The sequence below is a fragment of the Pan paniscus genome, chromosome 6, assembly GCF_029289425.2.
Source record: "Pan paniscus chromosome 6, NHGRI_mPanPan1-v2.0_pri, whole genome shotgun sequence".
NCBI classification, from domain to species: domain Eukaryota; kingdom Metazoa; phylum Chordata; class Mammalia; order Primates; family Hominidae; genus Pan; species Pan paniscus.
In genome coordinates this window covers 35,218,295-35,234,835 of record NC_073255.2, presented here as the reverse complement: position 1 = coordinate 35,234,835, position 16,541 = coordinate 35,218,295, and the positions used below count along the sequence as shown (strand labels likewise).

At 37.3% G+C, this 16,541-nt stretch overlaps 1 long non-coding RNA gene across 1 annotated transcript; it reads right to left on the bottom strand.

The window, feature by feature from the left end:
* Positions 1 to 3,243: 3,243 nt before the first annotated feature.
* Positions 3,244 to 9,281, bottom strand: LOC117980909 (uncharacterized). The gene is made up of 2 exons (XR_008955780.1): positions 4,109 to 9,281; positions 3,244 to 3,694 (listed from the first exon to the last, which is right to left on the bottom strand). It is a non-coding gene; the product is annotated as an uncharacterized LOC117980909 (long non-coding RNA).
* Between the last annotated feature and the right edge of the window lie 7,260 nt (positions 9,282 to 16,541).

Sequence of the window (16,541 nt, the reverse complement as noted above, 5' to 3'; positions counted from 1 at the left end):
ATCTCAGGCAGGCCTGCTGGAGACACACAGTCCAGCCAGCACCTATTTCCAGACATGTGAGTGAGGCAATGCTAGACCAACTAGCCCCCAGCTGCCCACCTGCTCACTGTGGCCACATGAACAAGTAGGGGCAAGAGCCCAAATTTCTGACTCACAGAATCACGAGTTAATTTAAGACTGTGGTTTTAAGTCGCTAAATGTTGGGGGTAGTTTGTTACCCAGTAAAAGATAATTGAAACAGTACATAAAAGTTAAGGAAGGCTAACTGCTGTAATAATAAATAGAATGCTAAATACACAATGGCTTAAATACAATAGAAGTTTATGTCTTGCTCATGTGAACAGTCCAAAGAGGTTTCAGATTGGTGGCAGGCGGCTCTGTCCCATACAGTCACTCAGAGACTCAGGATGTCCGTCTGTCATCGCCAATGTGTGGTTCCCAAGGTCACCTTGGGCATCATCAGCCAGACAGCAAAAGCAGAGAGAGCAAAAAGGACAGCAAATGGGAAGTTTTATTGGGCCCAGCCAAGAAACATGACATGTCTCTTACTCATATTCCATAGGCTAGAACCCAACCACGGGACCAAGGCTAAGTGCCATGAAGGAGTAGTTGCGCGCCTAGGAAGATGAGGAAACAATATGATGAACAGCAGGCACCACAGAACTGTACTGGCTTTTTTAGAAAATAAAAATCACGTTTTGTCAGATGCAGCATGGCATAGTGGGAACAGGCTGAGGGCCAGAAAGATCTGCGTGAGATTTTGGTTCCACACTTGTTAAGTGTTTAACCTGGGAATATTACCTAATCCAGTTAGACCTTCATTTCTTTATCTACAAGATAGGGAAATACTTTTTTCATTGGGTTGTTGTGAAATTGGTGTAGTTTAATCTCTACACGTGGTAGAGTGCTGGGTACATGATCGGTGTTCGATAAACGGTAGCTACTGGCATTAACTAAATTGAATGGTATGATAAACAAATAAAAAAATATAGAGGGAAGAGTAACACTAAGCTGTCCAGATAGCAGTAGTATGAGTCATGATGCTTCCAAATTAAAATTACTGAAGTCCAATTAGCCAGGCTTGGTGGCGGGCACCTATAGTCCCAGCTACTTGGGAGGCTGAGGCAGGAGAATGGCATGAACCCAGGAGGCAGAGCTTGCAGTGAGCCGAGATCGTGCCACTGCACTCCAGCCTGGGCGACAGAGCAAGACTGTCTCAAAAAAAATTACTGAAGTCCAACTCAATGTAATACAAAAAGAAGGGATTAGAATGATACAAAGAGATGAGGTGACTCTCAACATCAAAGGGAGACCTGTGGACTGGAACCCCTTTCAGGACTTCAGAGACTCAGTCTTTTGTTTTGTTTTTTGTGTTCTATGTCCACTTATATTCTTTGCTTCATTCTCCCCAGTTATAGACACACCTTTTGCCTCCACAACTGCTAATTTTAAAATGTGCGATAATGGTATTGTAGTTATGTTTTTAAAGAGTCCCTTTCTTGAAATACACATTGAAGCAGTTATGGATGAAATGATATCAAGGTTTTGCTTTAAATACATTTTAATATATTTGGGGATGCAGATGACATCCCCAAATATATTAAATTTGGGGATGAGTGCAGATGACAAGATTGGCCATGGGTTGGTCATTGCTGAAGTTAGGGGATGGGTGGGGCATTTCACTACATAGCCCTCTGTAGGGTTCTGCATCTGCAGATTCAAATCAGATCAAAAGTGTAGTTAGGTCTATGATGGTTGTGTCTGTACTGAGCATGTACAGATTTTTTTTTCTTGTCATTATTCCTTAAACAACACAGTATGACAACTATTTGCATAGCATTTACATTGTATTAGGTACTACAAGTAATCTAGAGATGATTTAAAGTATGTGGGAGGATGTGCATGGGTTATATGCAAATACTGTGCCATTTTATAGCAGGGACTTAAGTGTCGGCAGGCTTTGGTATTCACAGGGGGTCCTCAGACCAATCCCTCACAGATACTGAGGGATGACTGAACCATCCTCTCTACTTTCACATATAATTGAAATTACCCATTAAAAAATAAAAACAAAGGCCCAACACTCATCTTGTCTTGGCTTAGCAATTCAAGAAAAGAAACAAATCGGGTTGGTCCATCTTATGTTAATTTTTTAGCTGTGATTTTCTGCCTTGGTGAAAGCTTTATGTAGTTAAAAGGTTAGAGTGATCAGCATTTTCATCCATTTGGGTATGACCTTTCTGGACTTGAAGAGAAATGGGTAAAATGATATACAGAAATCAGGACTTGACAGGGTTGAACTCACTACAATCTTTTCATGACCACTTTGCTAGAACACTTTTCCCATTTTTCTTACATCACCTTATGAGAGGCAGAGCTATTCTGGCAGTGTTTTCCTCAAGCACCATTGTATTTAATAGAGTCTCAGGAGAGACAAGTTCAGAGAAAAAGGCACAAGGACTGCAAAAGTTATGGATCTATTTTCTAGTGATGTAGATAATAATCTTTCAGAATAGTCATGTGTATACTGAAGTTATCTAGTCAGAATGTCCAATACATCAGAGATCTTCTGGCCAGCGGCGCAAAAGAAAAGGAGAAAGAGGTGGAGAACTAGTTACTATTGTTTTCTCATATGATATATTTTCTAAAGAGAAAAAAGCTCTGTTTCTCTTTATTACACTCAAGGTGTGCATAGGTTTTGTAATCGTGTTGCTTGAACTGGTTGATCTCATGTATTATGTTGATCACATAAAAAATAAGGATCAAGGGGAAGAAGGTATTGATAACCTTAGAAATAAAGCCTAGGGGCTGGGTACGGTGTCTCACGCCTGTAATCCCAGCACTTTGGGAGGCCAATGCAGGCAGATCATGAGCTCAGAAGTTCAAGACCAGTCTGGGCAACATAGTGAAACCCCATCTCTACTAAAAATACAAAAAATTAGCCAGGTGTGGTGGTGTGTGCTTGTAATCCCAGCTACTCAGGAGGCTGAGACAGGAGAATCGCATGAACCTAGGAGGCGGAGGTTGCAGTGAGCCGAGACAGTGCCACTGCACCTGGGTGACACAGCGAGACTCCATCTCAAAAAAGAAATAAAAATAAAAATAAAAAAAGCCTAGGGATATAGGGAGCCATAATTCCTTGGCTATAACCTAGTCTTTGGTCTTTGGCAAAAAAAAAAAAAAAGTATATTTGGAATTTAACTTTAACTTTTATAATTAGACATCTTTGCTAATCAGTCTCAATTGTTATATCCAAATCAGACTTTTAATTTTCACAGATATGCCAAATTGTCTGTTCCAAAGATGGGCATCACAATACATCCCATTCCATGTGCTTCTCTTCTATGTAACACTGACACTCCTTCCAACAGGTGGTAGAGTCTGTCTTCTCCCCGTGCTCCTAGGAAGACCTTCATGTCCTCCTTGACCAACAGGGGATGGTGGAAGTGACTCTGTGTGACTTGTGAGACAAGATTCTAAAAGTCATGCACTTCTGCCTTGTTCTCTTGGGATAACTGCTCTTGGAACCCAGCCATTGCAGTGAGGAAGTCAAATAGCTCCATGGACATGCCATGTGTAAGTGTTCTGGCAAACAGCCCCAGCTGAGGTTCCAACTGACAGCCAACGTCAACCACCTGACGAGAATGAGTCTTCCAGCCTTGATCTGCTGAGTCATTGCCAACTCCAGCCAATACTATAAGGAGCAAAGATGAGCTGTTCTGCCAATTGTAGCCCAAATTGCAGATTTTTGAATAAAATAAATGACTGTTATCACTGTAAGCCACTAAGTTAGGAGTGCTTTGTTATGCAGCAAAAAATAATTAGAAGAACAAATATGACATTATTAAATTAGTAATGCTTTTGACTTTTAGTACACGGGGGAATAGATAAGTAAAATGTTGAATAAATATGAATAAAGTGGAATATTTCTGAAGCAGTCAGAGGGATGAATTAGCCATACATGCAACAACATAAGTCAATTTTAATACATAGTGAAGAACTAATCATCAGAATGCTATACAGACAAAATATTAGGCCGTTTTTGCACTGCTATAAAAAAATACCTGAGACAGAAAAAAAAACCTGAGAAGAGGTTTAATTGACTCACAGTTCTGCAGGTTGTACAGGAAGCATGGTGCTGGCATCTGCTTGGCTTCTGGAGAGGCGTCAGGGAACTTTTACTCATGGCAGCAGGCAAAGCAGGAGCAGGCATGTCACATGGTGAAAACAGGAGCAACAGAGGGCGAGGGGAAAGATGCCTCGCACCTTTAAACAGCCAGATCTTGCTAGAAGTACCGCAAAGACAGCACCAAGGGGATAATGCTAAACCATCCAAGAGAACTCTGCTCCCATGATCCAATCACCTCCCATTAGGCTCTACCTCCAACAAAGGGAATTACAATTCAACATGAGGTTTAGAGGATACAACATCCAAACTATATCAGACAATAATCATTTATAAACATGTAAAAAAAACCTCAAAGAAATCTTAGGTATTTTTGAAAGATTCATAAAAATCTAATTCAATGTACAGAAGGTAGATCAGAAGGACATATATTAAATACACTAGGGTATGTAGTTAAATAACTATAGGATTGGGAATGGGAATAAAGGGAGAAAATTTTTAAAAAATCAAAAACAAGAGAGTGTTATGTAATTTCCAGACTTGATTCCCATTTCCTTCTAAGTCACACAGCTAAAATCTATTTCCCAGCCTTCTGTGCAGTTAGATGTGGCCATATGATTTAGCTCTAACTATTGGAATGTGGGCAAAAGAGATGTAAGTTATCTCTAAGCCAAGCCCCTCAGCAAGGAAAAAATGGTCTTGGCAACTAATAAATAGATACCAAGATGGACCACATCCTATCCTGGGTCATGTAAAACAAACCTTCACAAATTTAAAAGGACTGAAATCATAAAAAATATATTATCTGTTCATAATGAATCTAACTAGAAATCAATAATAACAGAAAGACACCAGGAAAATCACAAAACAATTAGAAATTAAACAACCCACTTTTAAATACTCCAGTGGTCAAAGAGAAAGTCTCAAAGGAAATGTAAAAATACACTGAAGGGAATGAAAATACAACATATAAAAATCTTTGGGATGCAGTTAAAGCAGTTTCACTTTTAGGGAAATTTATAAATTTAACACTAAATGCTTATATTGGAAGATGGTCTCAGATCCAAAACAAAGCTTCCACCTCAAGAAACTACAAGCGGAAGAGCAAAATAAACCCAAAGCAAGTAGGAGGAAGGAATAAACGTAAAAGTAAAAAGTCAATGAAATTGAAAACAGAAAAACAATAGAGAAAAATGAAAGCAAAAGTTTATTCTTTGAAAAGATCAATAACATTGATCAACCTCAAGCAAGGCTGACAAAAGGTGGGGAGAAGAAGAGAAGGGGGAAGGGAAGAGGAGAGGAGAGGAGGGGAGACAGGAAGTTAAGAAGGGGGAAAGTGCAAGAAAGACATAAATGATCAATATTGGTAATGAAAGAAGGAATACTATTACAGACCCAGCAGACATTACAGGATAATAAAGGAATACAACAAACAACTCTATGCACATAAATTTGACAATTTAGATGATATGGACCAATTCCAAACTATAAAAACACCCAAGATAACAGATAACTTGAATAGTCTCATAACTACTAAAAAAATTGAATTAACAGTTTAAAACCTTTTGATAAAGAAATCTCCAGGCCCAGATGGTATCACTGCTGAACTGTAACAAACATTAAAGAATAAGTAACAGTAACTTTATACCATCTCTTCTGGGAAACAGGGAAGGGAACAACTAATAAGTGAGTTAGCAGGGTTGCAGGATACAAAATTAACACACACACATACACACAAATGGATCTTATTTCTATACACTAGCAACAAATGTATTGAAACTGAAATTAGAAACACAAAACCCTTTATACAGCTGCTCCAAAAAAATAACCAATCTAAATCGAACAAACTATGCATAGGATTTGTATGGAGAAAATTACACAACTCTAATGAAGAAAATCTTAAAAAGACCTAAGTCAATACAGAAACAAACTGTGTTTATGGATTGAAAGATGATTCAACATACTGAAGATGTCAATTCCCCTCAAGTTGATCCAGAGGCTTAATACCATTTTTATCAAAACTTCAGAAGGATTTTTTGTAGATATGAGAAAATTTTCAAATTTACATGAAAGCATAAAAAACACAAAAGAAAGTAAAGCTGGTGGAATCACAATATTCAGTCTTCTAATACTATACAGTGATAGCAATTAAGGCAATGAAGTCCTGGTGGAGGGACAGATATGCAGATCAAAGGAAGAGAATAGTGTGTCCAGAAATAGACCCATGCAACTGTGGCCAACTGATTTTAACAAAAGGGCAAATCCAATTCAAAGGAGAAAAGATTTTTTCAACAAATGGTGTTAGAGTAACTGCACATTCTTGGTCATAAAAACAAACCTAAACCTAAACCTCACATCTAATGCGAACATTAACTCAAGATGGATCACAGATCCAAATGTGAAGAGTGAAACCATAAATCTTTTAATAGGCTAGGATTAGGTGGAGTTCTTAGACATGATGCTAAAATCATGACCATAAAAGAAAAACATCAATAAAGTAGACTTTATCAAAACCAAATCCTTTTGCTCTGAGAAGGGCCACGTTAAGAGGATGAAAATACAAGGTATAGACTGGGAGAAAATATTTCCAATTCGCAGTTCGGACAAGGACCTTATATCCAGAATATATAAATAACTCTATAAATACAACAGTAAGAAAACAAAAAATCCAATTAGAAAATGTACAAAACCAGACACTTTACTAAAGAGGATATTCAAATGGCATGTGGTATTCAATGTTAAACACAGATGTTTAACATTGTAGCTACTAAAAAAATGCAAATTAAAGTCATGGTGATATACCACTATACACCTATTAGAATAATATGTATAAATAATGCCCAAAACTCCACAATGCTGTTAGTGAGGATGTAGAACAACTAGAACTCTCATATCCTGATGGTGGGAATATAAAATGCTACTCTGAAAAAGAGTTTGGCAGTTTCTTATAAAGTTAAACACAGACTTGCCATAAGTCTGCTGGGTATTTATCCTACAGAAATAAAAACACATTTCCATACAAAAATCCACACAAATGGTTATAGCAACTTTATTTATAATAGCTGAAAGCTAGAAATAACCACAATGTCCTACAATAAGTGAATGGATAAGCAGTGGTTCGTCCATACAATGGAATACTACTCAGCAATAAAAAAGAAGAAACTACTGATGCATGTGACAAGCTGAAGGACTCTCAAGGATACTTGCTGAGTACAAAAAAAAAAAAGCCAATTTTAAAAGGCTACGTATTGCATGATGCCATTTACCTAACACTATTGAAATGGCCAAATGATAGTGACGGAGAACACATTAGTGGTTGCTGGGGGTCACATCTGTGAAGGTATGATTATAAAACTGTAGCATAATAGACTTTGTGGTGATAGGATATTCTGTATGCTGATTATGGCAGTAGTTACCATGCATCTATAACATAACTAAATTTCATATAAATATACACTGGAAAAAGACACGTAACAAAATTCAAATAAAGTCTGCAGTGTAGTTAACAGCATTAATCAATGCCCATTACTTAGTACTGATAATGTATCAAGGTTACCTAAGATCTTGTCATTGGGGCATCTGGGGAATCCTGGGTGAAGACACACAGGAATTGGTAGTATTGGATTTTGCAATTCTTTATGAGTATAAAATTTATTTTAAAATACAGCTTAAAAAATTAGTATGAAGAGGCTTCTAAATATAATCCAGACTTTTACCCTTCCCTAGAAGACTGTATTTAGGCCAATAAAATAAGAAATACTTAAAATCTGCCTCACTTGCTGATCCACCCAAATACTGTTCCACACTTTTCTGTTTGTATCTCTCATCTTCCCTCCTCCTCCTCCAGCCTCTGAAATATACAGTCTAACTCAAAGTCCCTTAAAATGGCAGTCTCCATATGAAGAAGACCCAAATACTTCCCAATATGTCCATGTCTAACGCAGGCTGTATTCAGAACTTTGTGCCACTGCTAAGGATTCCCGAATCCTGTCCCAGCCCACCCACTCCACAACCTTCTTGACCTCTGTCAAGCAGCTCATCTTTTTGTGGGTCCAGGATACAAAAACTTCATATTGTGAATTTAAAAAGTCACTGGAAAATGGTTCCATTCTAGTCAAGAAGAGAAAGAACCAGAAGCCTCTGAGTGATTATAAAAGGGGTCACCAAACGGGTACTGTAGCATCCAAATTCCAACGATCCACTTAGCCCAAGAAGATAAGTATCTTTAATAGTAGGACAGAAACAAACTCTTCAAATTGACATGGGTAATACTATAAATCCCACAATTGTATTTAAAAGATTCAATTTTTCAGAACTGTAACATTTTCAGGTGGCAGGTTAGCTTTTGCCCTGTCTGACCTGCCCATAGCTGGCTCTCACTTTCTGCCTTCTACTTCTCTGTCTCCTGCTCTTAGAAAAACATGTGAATTAATAAAAAAGTATTATGATGTTATTTACATACTCATACAGTCCAGATAAAATTCAAACGAGTTTTTAAAAATTGTCAAGTTTTACTGGCACTGGTTCTTTAAATTTTTCTTCCTAAAACTAATATAGGAGAAAAAAGTTAACTGTTAGTTTGAATAATGGTCTTGGTTACTAGGTTGTAAGATACAAAAAGCAGGAAACTTAAAACCTTTTGATGTGATTTAAAATTTTGGTTTATGAATACATAGTTTCATCATGTATCAAAATTAGAATGAATTATATTAAAAGAGTTCATGTAACATTTATGATCATATCCCTTTGGACAAATTGAAATGATTTTAGTTTAAAAACAGCTCTATATTGTCTTATTGACTTTATCATCATGTACAAATGTTAGTACAAAGTGCTAGTTTGTATGAGAATTGGATTTAATGTTTTTAGGATTTAAAATCTCTGAAATTCTTGCACTGGTTTATGGGTCAAATAGATTTAATCATGTGAAATTCTTATTAATGCTGCAAACCATAAAGACTTAATATGAGCTTTAGTTTCCAGATCCACAGTTAACTTTACAAGTTTAGACTAATATTAAATAGAGTTAATAAACAATATTTAGATACTTTGACAATTTCTAAGTAAGAAAAATATACAAAACTGGTCAGGAAACCTGGTTTTATACTTGTCCCCTTTATTTTAAAGGATGAGTAAAGAGAAACCAAGTGCAATTGCCTTTGGATAATATTAATTTATTTTTACTATCTTAAGATTTATAAGATATAAAATGTATACTAATGGAGAAAAAAATTACAGTTTTTGGTGTATGTATTCCAGTTCTCTGCATTTAGAGGAAATGAGTTATTTTCATTGAGGTAGTAACTGACAGAACAGTTAAGATAATAACATAGTTATAAAATAATACATGAGATATGTATCTCATGAGATAACAAATGTGGCTTACCTGTTTATTAGAGAAACAATTTGATTAAGATGGTAAATTCAGTAATATATATTGTTTTACTTAATATGTTCATAAAGGTAATTGTATTTTAAACCTGAATTAAAACTTCAAATTTATTACATATTTACATATTACATTAAACATATTTAGGAAGGTATATTAATGGAAGAAAAATCCTTCAGAGCAAATCATTATTTGGATAGAACAAAAGAGTCAAATTCAAATTAGTATTCTCTTCCTGTAAAATGACCAATCTCATTCTATCCCCAAAGAGTTTCTTTTCAAAAATAAAAGTATGAAATCTCTAGCACACTCTTCAATCATTTTAACATAAAGTTTTTTTGAAAAAATTAAATTTCTTATCACCATCATTCTTACTGTTGCTATGTGTTCATGATATTGTAAAAATTTTCTGCAGTTAGTACTTCTTACTTATGTTCATATTTTGTCTGCTTGTTAACTCTTATTTTGCCTTTTCCAACTTGAGAATAATAAAATTGCCAATGTGTGGTTTACAACTAAATGTTCTTCAGGTATCCTAGAATGGCCACAAGGCAACCCTGAGATTTGCTTCTTGATAGCCTTGGGTGTGATGGCATATATGAAAACAGTTCTTCAATTATTACTACTCTATTTAGCTAACCTCAACTTTTCTAAGACTTTTTTTTTTTTAAATAATCATAACACACTTCTCAGACTTTTCTGTGAAAATAAACGAACATACCAGAAGACATTTTTTATACAGAGGGCGGGGGGGTATGGGGTGGGGAGGAAGCTACAAAATAATTAGGTTTTTTTTGGCATTTCCAAATTTTAATTACCTTAAAACTTATGAAAAAACTCTTTTTAGTTGTCTAAACATAGAATAATAAAATCTGAGAAATCACATGAGAAATTTTAAACAGTCATTTAATATCAGAAAATAAAAACCCCTTTGAGTCTTGATGAAATGGACCTTTTCAGGAGATCTGAAACTCTTGAGTCTTAAAAATCTCTGGGAGGAGATGATCAGATAGATGAAGGCCGCTATAACCCAAGACCCTCAGATTGAAGAGATGGTGACACAAAGTAGTTGGTGTCTACCCAACAGGGAAGAACAAGATTACTTTTCTGATAGCTCTGCTTTTCTTTATTTTTCCCACCTTATTGCTGATCTTTATGTTATTGTACTGTGGTGCCCCCTAGCAAGCACCGAAAGGCCTCGCAGATTGTGTTTACATGTTCTCACTGTTACAATTTCATTCTCCCATGATCCTTCTACGCCATGTAAAAAAGGCAAATTCTCGTTTGCTCTTCTCAGTCTATAGCTCCTGCTCTACAAATCTAAATCAACTGTTGCTGGATTTTTTGTTTGTTTGTTTGTTTGTTTTAAGACAGAGTCTTGCTCTGTCACCCAGGCTGGAGCGCATTAGCACAATCTCGGCTCCCTGCAACCTTTGCCTCCTGGGTTCAAGTGATTCTCCTGCCTCAGCCTCCCGAGTAGTTGGGATTACAGGTGCCCGCCACCATGCCCAGCTAATTTTTGTATTTTTAGTAGAGATGGGGTTTCGCCATGTTGCCCAGGCTGGTCTCAAACTCTGACCTAAGGTGATTCGCCTGCCTCTGCCTCCCAAAGTGCTGGGATTACAGGTGTTGGATTGTTTTTATCTCCAAACTGACCTCACTGATAAAAATTAACAGCTGTTACTTTAAATAACTTAGATGGCTGATTTTCTTCTACGGGTCCCTTCCCATATTCGAAGCTTCCTCACATTTGTTAGCCCCAACCTTCAAAACTTTTAAAACTTGGAATCTAACCTTAAGTCAACAAAATACTTCTGCTGACATGATTTTAGCACAGCTTACTAGGAGTGGAAACAAATACTGGGGCTAGCCTTGTGGCCATGGTCAGTTGGTTCTCTTCAGATTCTCCAGACTGATTTGCGAGAACTGTTTACATTCACTCAGGAAATCTGCCCACCTCAAGGCACAAGTAGTTGGCTCATACCTATTGTGATGTATGTTACTGTATTAATATGTTCTCATACTGCTAATAAAGACATACCCAAGCATGGGTAATTTACAAATGAAAGAGGCTTAATGGACTCACAGTTCCAAATGGCTGGGGAGGCCTCACAATCAATGGCAGAAGGCAAGAAGGAGCAAAGTCACCTCTTACATGGTGGCAGGCAAGACAGCGTGTACAGAACTCCACTTTATAAAACCATCAGATCTCATGAGACTTCTTCACTATCACAAGAATAGCACAGGAAAGACTCGCCCCCATGAATGAATTACCTCCTACTGGGTCCCTCTCACGACACGTGGGGATTATTACAATTCAAGGTGAGATTTTGGTGGGAACACAGACCCAAACCATATCATTTACACTCCCAATACAGATGACCCCACATTCCTACATGGCTTCTTTTCAACCAACAAATCAAAATTTGAGAGATGCAGCTAAAGCAGTACAACAGATTGTAGAGGAAATTATAGCATTCTATACAAACTCTTTCAGAAAATGAAAGGGGAGAGAACACTTCTCAACTTTCTTAATGAGCCCTCCATTACCCTGACACCAAAACCAAAGATACTGCAAGAAAACAACAGACCATGTCCTTCACAGACGTACATATCAAAAGTCTTCAACCACATTTTAGCAAATTGAATCCATAAATACATAAAAAGTTGGGTCAACATCCAAAAATTAATCAAGGAAGTCATCCTATCAGCTGATTAGAAAAATCATATGATTTCATTTAATGGGAAAAAAAATTGCCAAAATTCAATATCCAGTCATAATAAATCCTCTTAGCAAAAGACTGAATGCTTTCCCTTTAAGTTCAAGAACACGCAAGGCTCTCGGCTGTTAGTAGTGAGATCTATTCATATTAGCCAATGTAATAAGGGAGGAGTGAGAGAGGGAAGGGGAGAGAAGGGACAGAGGTGGAAAGTGACACATGAAGGGAAGGAGGAGCAAACAATAAAAAGAGAAAAAAAGAAAATAAAAGGCGTACAGATTAGAAAGGAATAAATGGTTTCTATCTGTGGACAACATAATTGTCTATGCAGAAAATTCCAGAGAATCTACAAAAAAAAAAAAAAGCTACTAGAACAAGTAAGTGAGTTTAGGAAGATCACAGGATACAAAAGGAAATATAGAAAAATCAGTCATTTTCATATAACAGCAATGAACTGAATATTAAAAACTTTAAAACAGTATTATTTACAATAGCACTAAAAATCATGAATACTCAAGTATAAACCTATCAAATTATGTAAAAGATCTGTATCTTGAAAACCGTAAAACACTGATGAAAGACACTTTAAAATACTGAAATAGGCTGGGTGTGGTGGCTCACGACTGTAATCCCAGCACTTTGGGAAGCTGAGGCTGGCAGATCACGAGGTCAGGAGTTTGAGACCAGCCCAACCAACATGGTGAAACCCCACCTCGACTAAAAATACAAAAATTATCCAGGCGTGGTAGCACGTGCCTGTAATCCCAGCTACTCAGGAGGCTGAGGCAGGAGAATCACTTGAACCCAGGAAGTGGAGGTTGCAGTGAGCCAAGATTGCACCACTGCACTCCAGCCTGGGTGACAGAGCGAGACTCTGTCTCAAAAAAAACAAAAACAAACAAACAAAAAACTGAAATAAATGGTGAGATATATTATATTCACTGGTAACAGGACTCAATATTGTTAAGATGTCAAAATTGATCTATAGGTTCAATGCAATCCCAATCAAAATCCCAGTAGGAAGTCTGGTAGTAATTAATAGGCTGATTCCAAAATTTATATGGAGGGGCAAAGGAGCTATAAAAACTAAAACATTTGAGGAAAAAAAAAATAAAACTGGAGGACTCACACTACCCAATTTCAAAACTTACTACAAAGCCACAGTAATTAAGACAGTATAGTCATAAAGAACGGGCAGACACAGATGCAGAAAAGAAAATTCAGAAATAAATCCACACCCATGAATAACTGATTTTAAACAAGGTGTAAAGATAATACAGTGGAGAAAGAATAGTCTTTTTAACAAATAATGCTAGAATAAGTGTATATACATACACAAAAACAAAAACAAAACTCTCCACCCATTGCTTGCACCACATAAAAAAAGTAACTAGAAATGGATCATACCTTAACTGCAATACCTAAATCTTCTAGAACAAGAGTTAGCAAACTAAGGCTCATGGGCCAAATCTTTATCTGTTTTTGTAAAAACAGTTTTACTGAACACCTATTCATTTATGTATTTTATGGCTGCTTACATGCTACAACAGCGACTATGACCTGTAAAGCCTAAAATATTTTCTATTTGGCCCTTTACAGAAAAAGTTTGCTCACCTCTTTTCTAGAAGACAGATCTTTGTAACTTTGGGTTTACCAAAGATTTCTTAGATTTGATACCAAAAGCACAATTCAAAAAAGAAAAAAACCCAATAAATTGAACTTCCATCAAAATTTTAAATGTCTGCTCTTCAAAAGACATTGCTAAGAAAACAAAACAACAAGCCACAGACTGGGAGAAAATAGAAAATACCTGCAAGTCGTATATATATGACATATATATATGACACATATGTATACATATATATATATGTCATATATATGTCATATATATATATTTTTTTTTAAAGACAGGGTGTCACTCTGTCTCCCAGGCTGAAGTGCAGCAGCACAATCATGGCTCACTACAGCCTCAACCGCCCAGGTAGCTGGGACAAAAGGCGTGTGCCACCACCACGCCTGGCTAATTTTTTGTATTTTTTGTACTTTTTTTTTTTTTGTAGAGATGGGGTTTCACCATGCTGCCCAGGCTTGTCTCGAACTCCTGGGCTCAAGCAATTTGCCCACCTTGGCCTCCCAAAGTGCTGGGATTACAAGCGTGAGCCACCACACCTGGCCAAAACCATATTTTTGATAAAGGATTTGTATCAAGAATATACAAAGAATTCTCAAGATTCAGTAAGAAAACATACAATCCAGCTTTTCAAAAATGTGCCAAAGGGTTGAATAGACACTTCACTAAAGAAAATATACCTATAGCAAAGAAGAATATGAAAAAATACACAACATCATTTGCATTGGGAGAATGAAAATGAAAAACACAATGAAATGCACCATATACCCAAGTCAAAACAAAAAAATAGCAAAAACATCAAAACTGCAGACAATATCAAATTCTGGTGAGGATGTCAATCACCTGGAATTTTCATACATTGTTGGTGGGAATGCAAAGTGGCACCACCAGTTTGCAAACCTGTTTGGCAATTTCCTACTAAGTATATATACATATTTATCATATAACTAGCTAGCCCACTCCTAGGAATGTTCTCAAGAGAAATAAAATCTTTGATTCACATAAAAACTTCTAGGTGAGGCCGGGCGCAGTGGTTGACGCCTGTAATCCCAGCACTTTGCGGGACAGAGGCAGGCGGATCATGAGGTCAAGAGATCAAGACCATCCTGGCCAACATGGTGAAACCCAGTCTCTACTAAAAATGCAAAAAATAGCTGGGCGTGGTGGCATGTGCCTGTAATCCCAGCTACTAGGGAGGCTGAGGCAGGAGAATCACTTGAACCTGGGAGGCGGAGGTTGCAGTGAGCCAAGATCGGACCACTGCACTCCAGCCTGGCGACAGAGCGAGACTCTGTCTCAAAAACAAAACAAAACAAAACAAAAAAACTTCTAGGTGAATGTTAACAGCAGCTTAACCACTGTCACTAAAAACTGGAACCAACACAAATCTTCCACTAGTAAATGGATGAGTAAACTATGGATTGCCACTCAGCAATTAAAAGGACCAAACTGCTGAATACACATGACAGCATGGATGACTCAAATGATTATGCTAAGTGGAAGAAGCTGGGCTTCTGTGATTTTCTATTCTCATTCATATTCAAGTTGCTTGGGTAACTTGTAATCTTTATTGCTTGCCACACATTATTCTTGAATAAGTATTTAACGGGAGTCTCCTGACGCTTGAGATGAGCCCTCTTCCAGAGAGATCTTGCTGTGCTTCTGCCAAATTCAGATTTTGAGAATCCTTGGCCCAACCAGCTATGTATATTTGAGAAGCTAATCTTCAGGGAAGCAGATATGCACAGGCCTTCCAGGGAAATTGCATTTTCTATTTCTTTTCCTCCCTGCTCCAAGAGCACCAAGGTAGCCACAGTTCATTACAACTGCTGGGAAGAGGGCACTGGGTTCAGCTCTGACACCTCCTTACCTTTAGCTCCTTGTTATCTGATTCCTGTTGGTAGGGTCTCCTGCAAACACACTGTCTTGCGTGGGCTCTGTGCTTTAACATGTTTTTTTGGCTCAGCCAGGCCACAGAAACAGCAGACAAGTGTTTGTGGTATCAGCAACTGCTGTCTCAGCACAGGCAGCTTTTTGTTCCAGTATTCCATTTCCCTCCCTGGTTATAGACTTTTATCCAAAAACTGGCCTGAAAGTTCAGTGTTTTTTTCATTCTTCACTTTAAAAAAGCCATTATTTTGTTTCTGCAAGTTTTCATAACCAGCCATCACCAGAAACTGGAAGTCCAAACATGCTCTTATTATTTAAGTAATTGGTGTACATGGTATAAATTCACATCTTATAGAAAGGCGCACAATGAAAAAAAGCAGCCTCTCCATGGCCCCTCCTCCCAATTCCAGTCCCACCCACTCCAAGTAAAGCAAAAAGTGCTTTAGTTGTATTTCTAAATGTTCCTACACAGATATCTATTATTTTGCAATGGGAAAAATTTTACTTTAAAACATCCCCGGAACTTCTAATCTTCTGATACTTATAACCTCCATATCTCCAAGTAACATCTTTCTCTGTCTCTTGGTTCACAAACTCCTATGTCCAATATCTCCCACCTAAAAATGATGCCCTTTATAATCCCCTTGAAAAAGTGGAGTATACTTACCTCCTTGCCACAATCCCAATATGTTAGCCTTATTATTTCTTAGCTTACTGAGTGCCAACTATGTGCCAGGCAGTGCTTTAGAACCCACGGACACAATAGTGATCAAAACTAACGAAGTC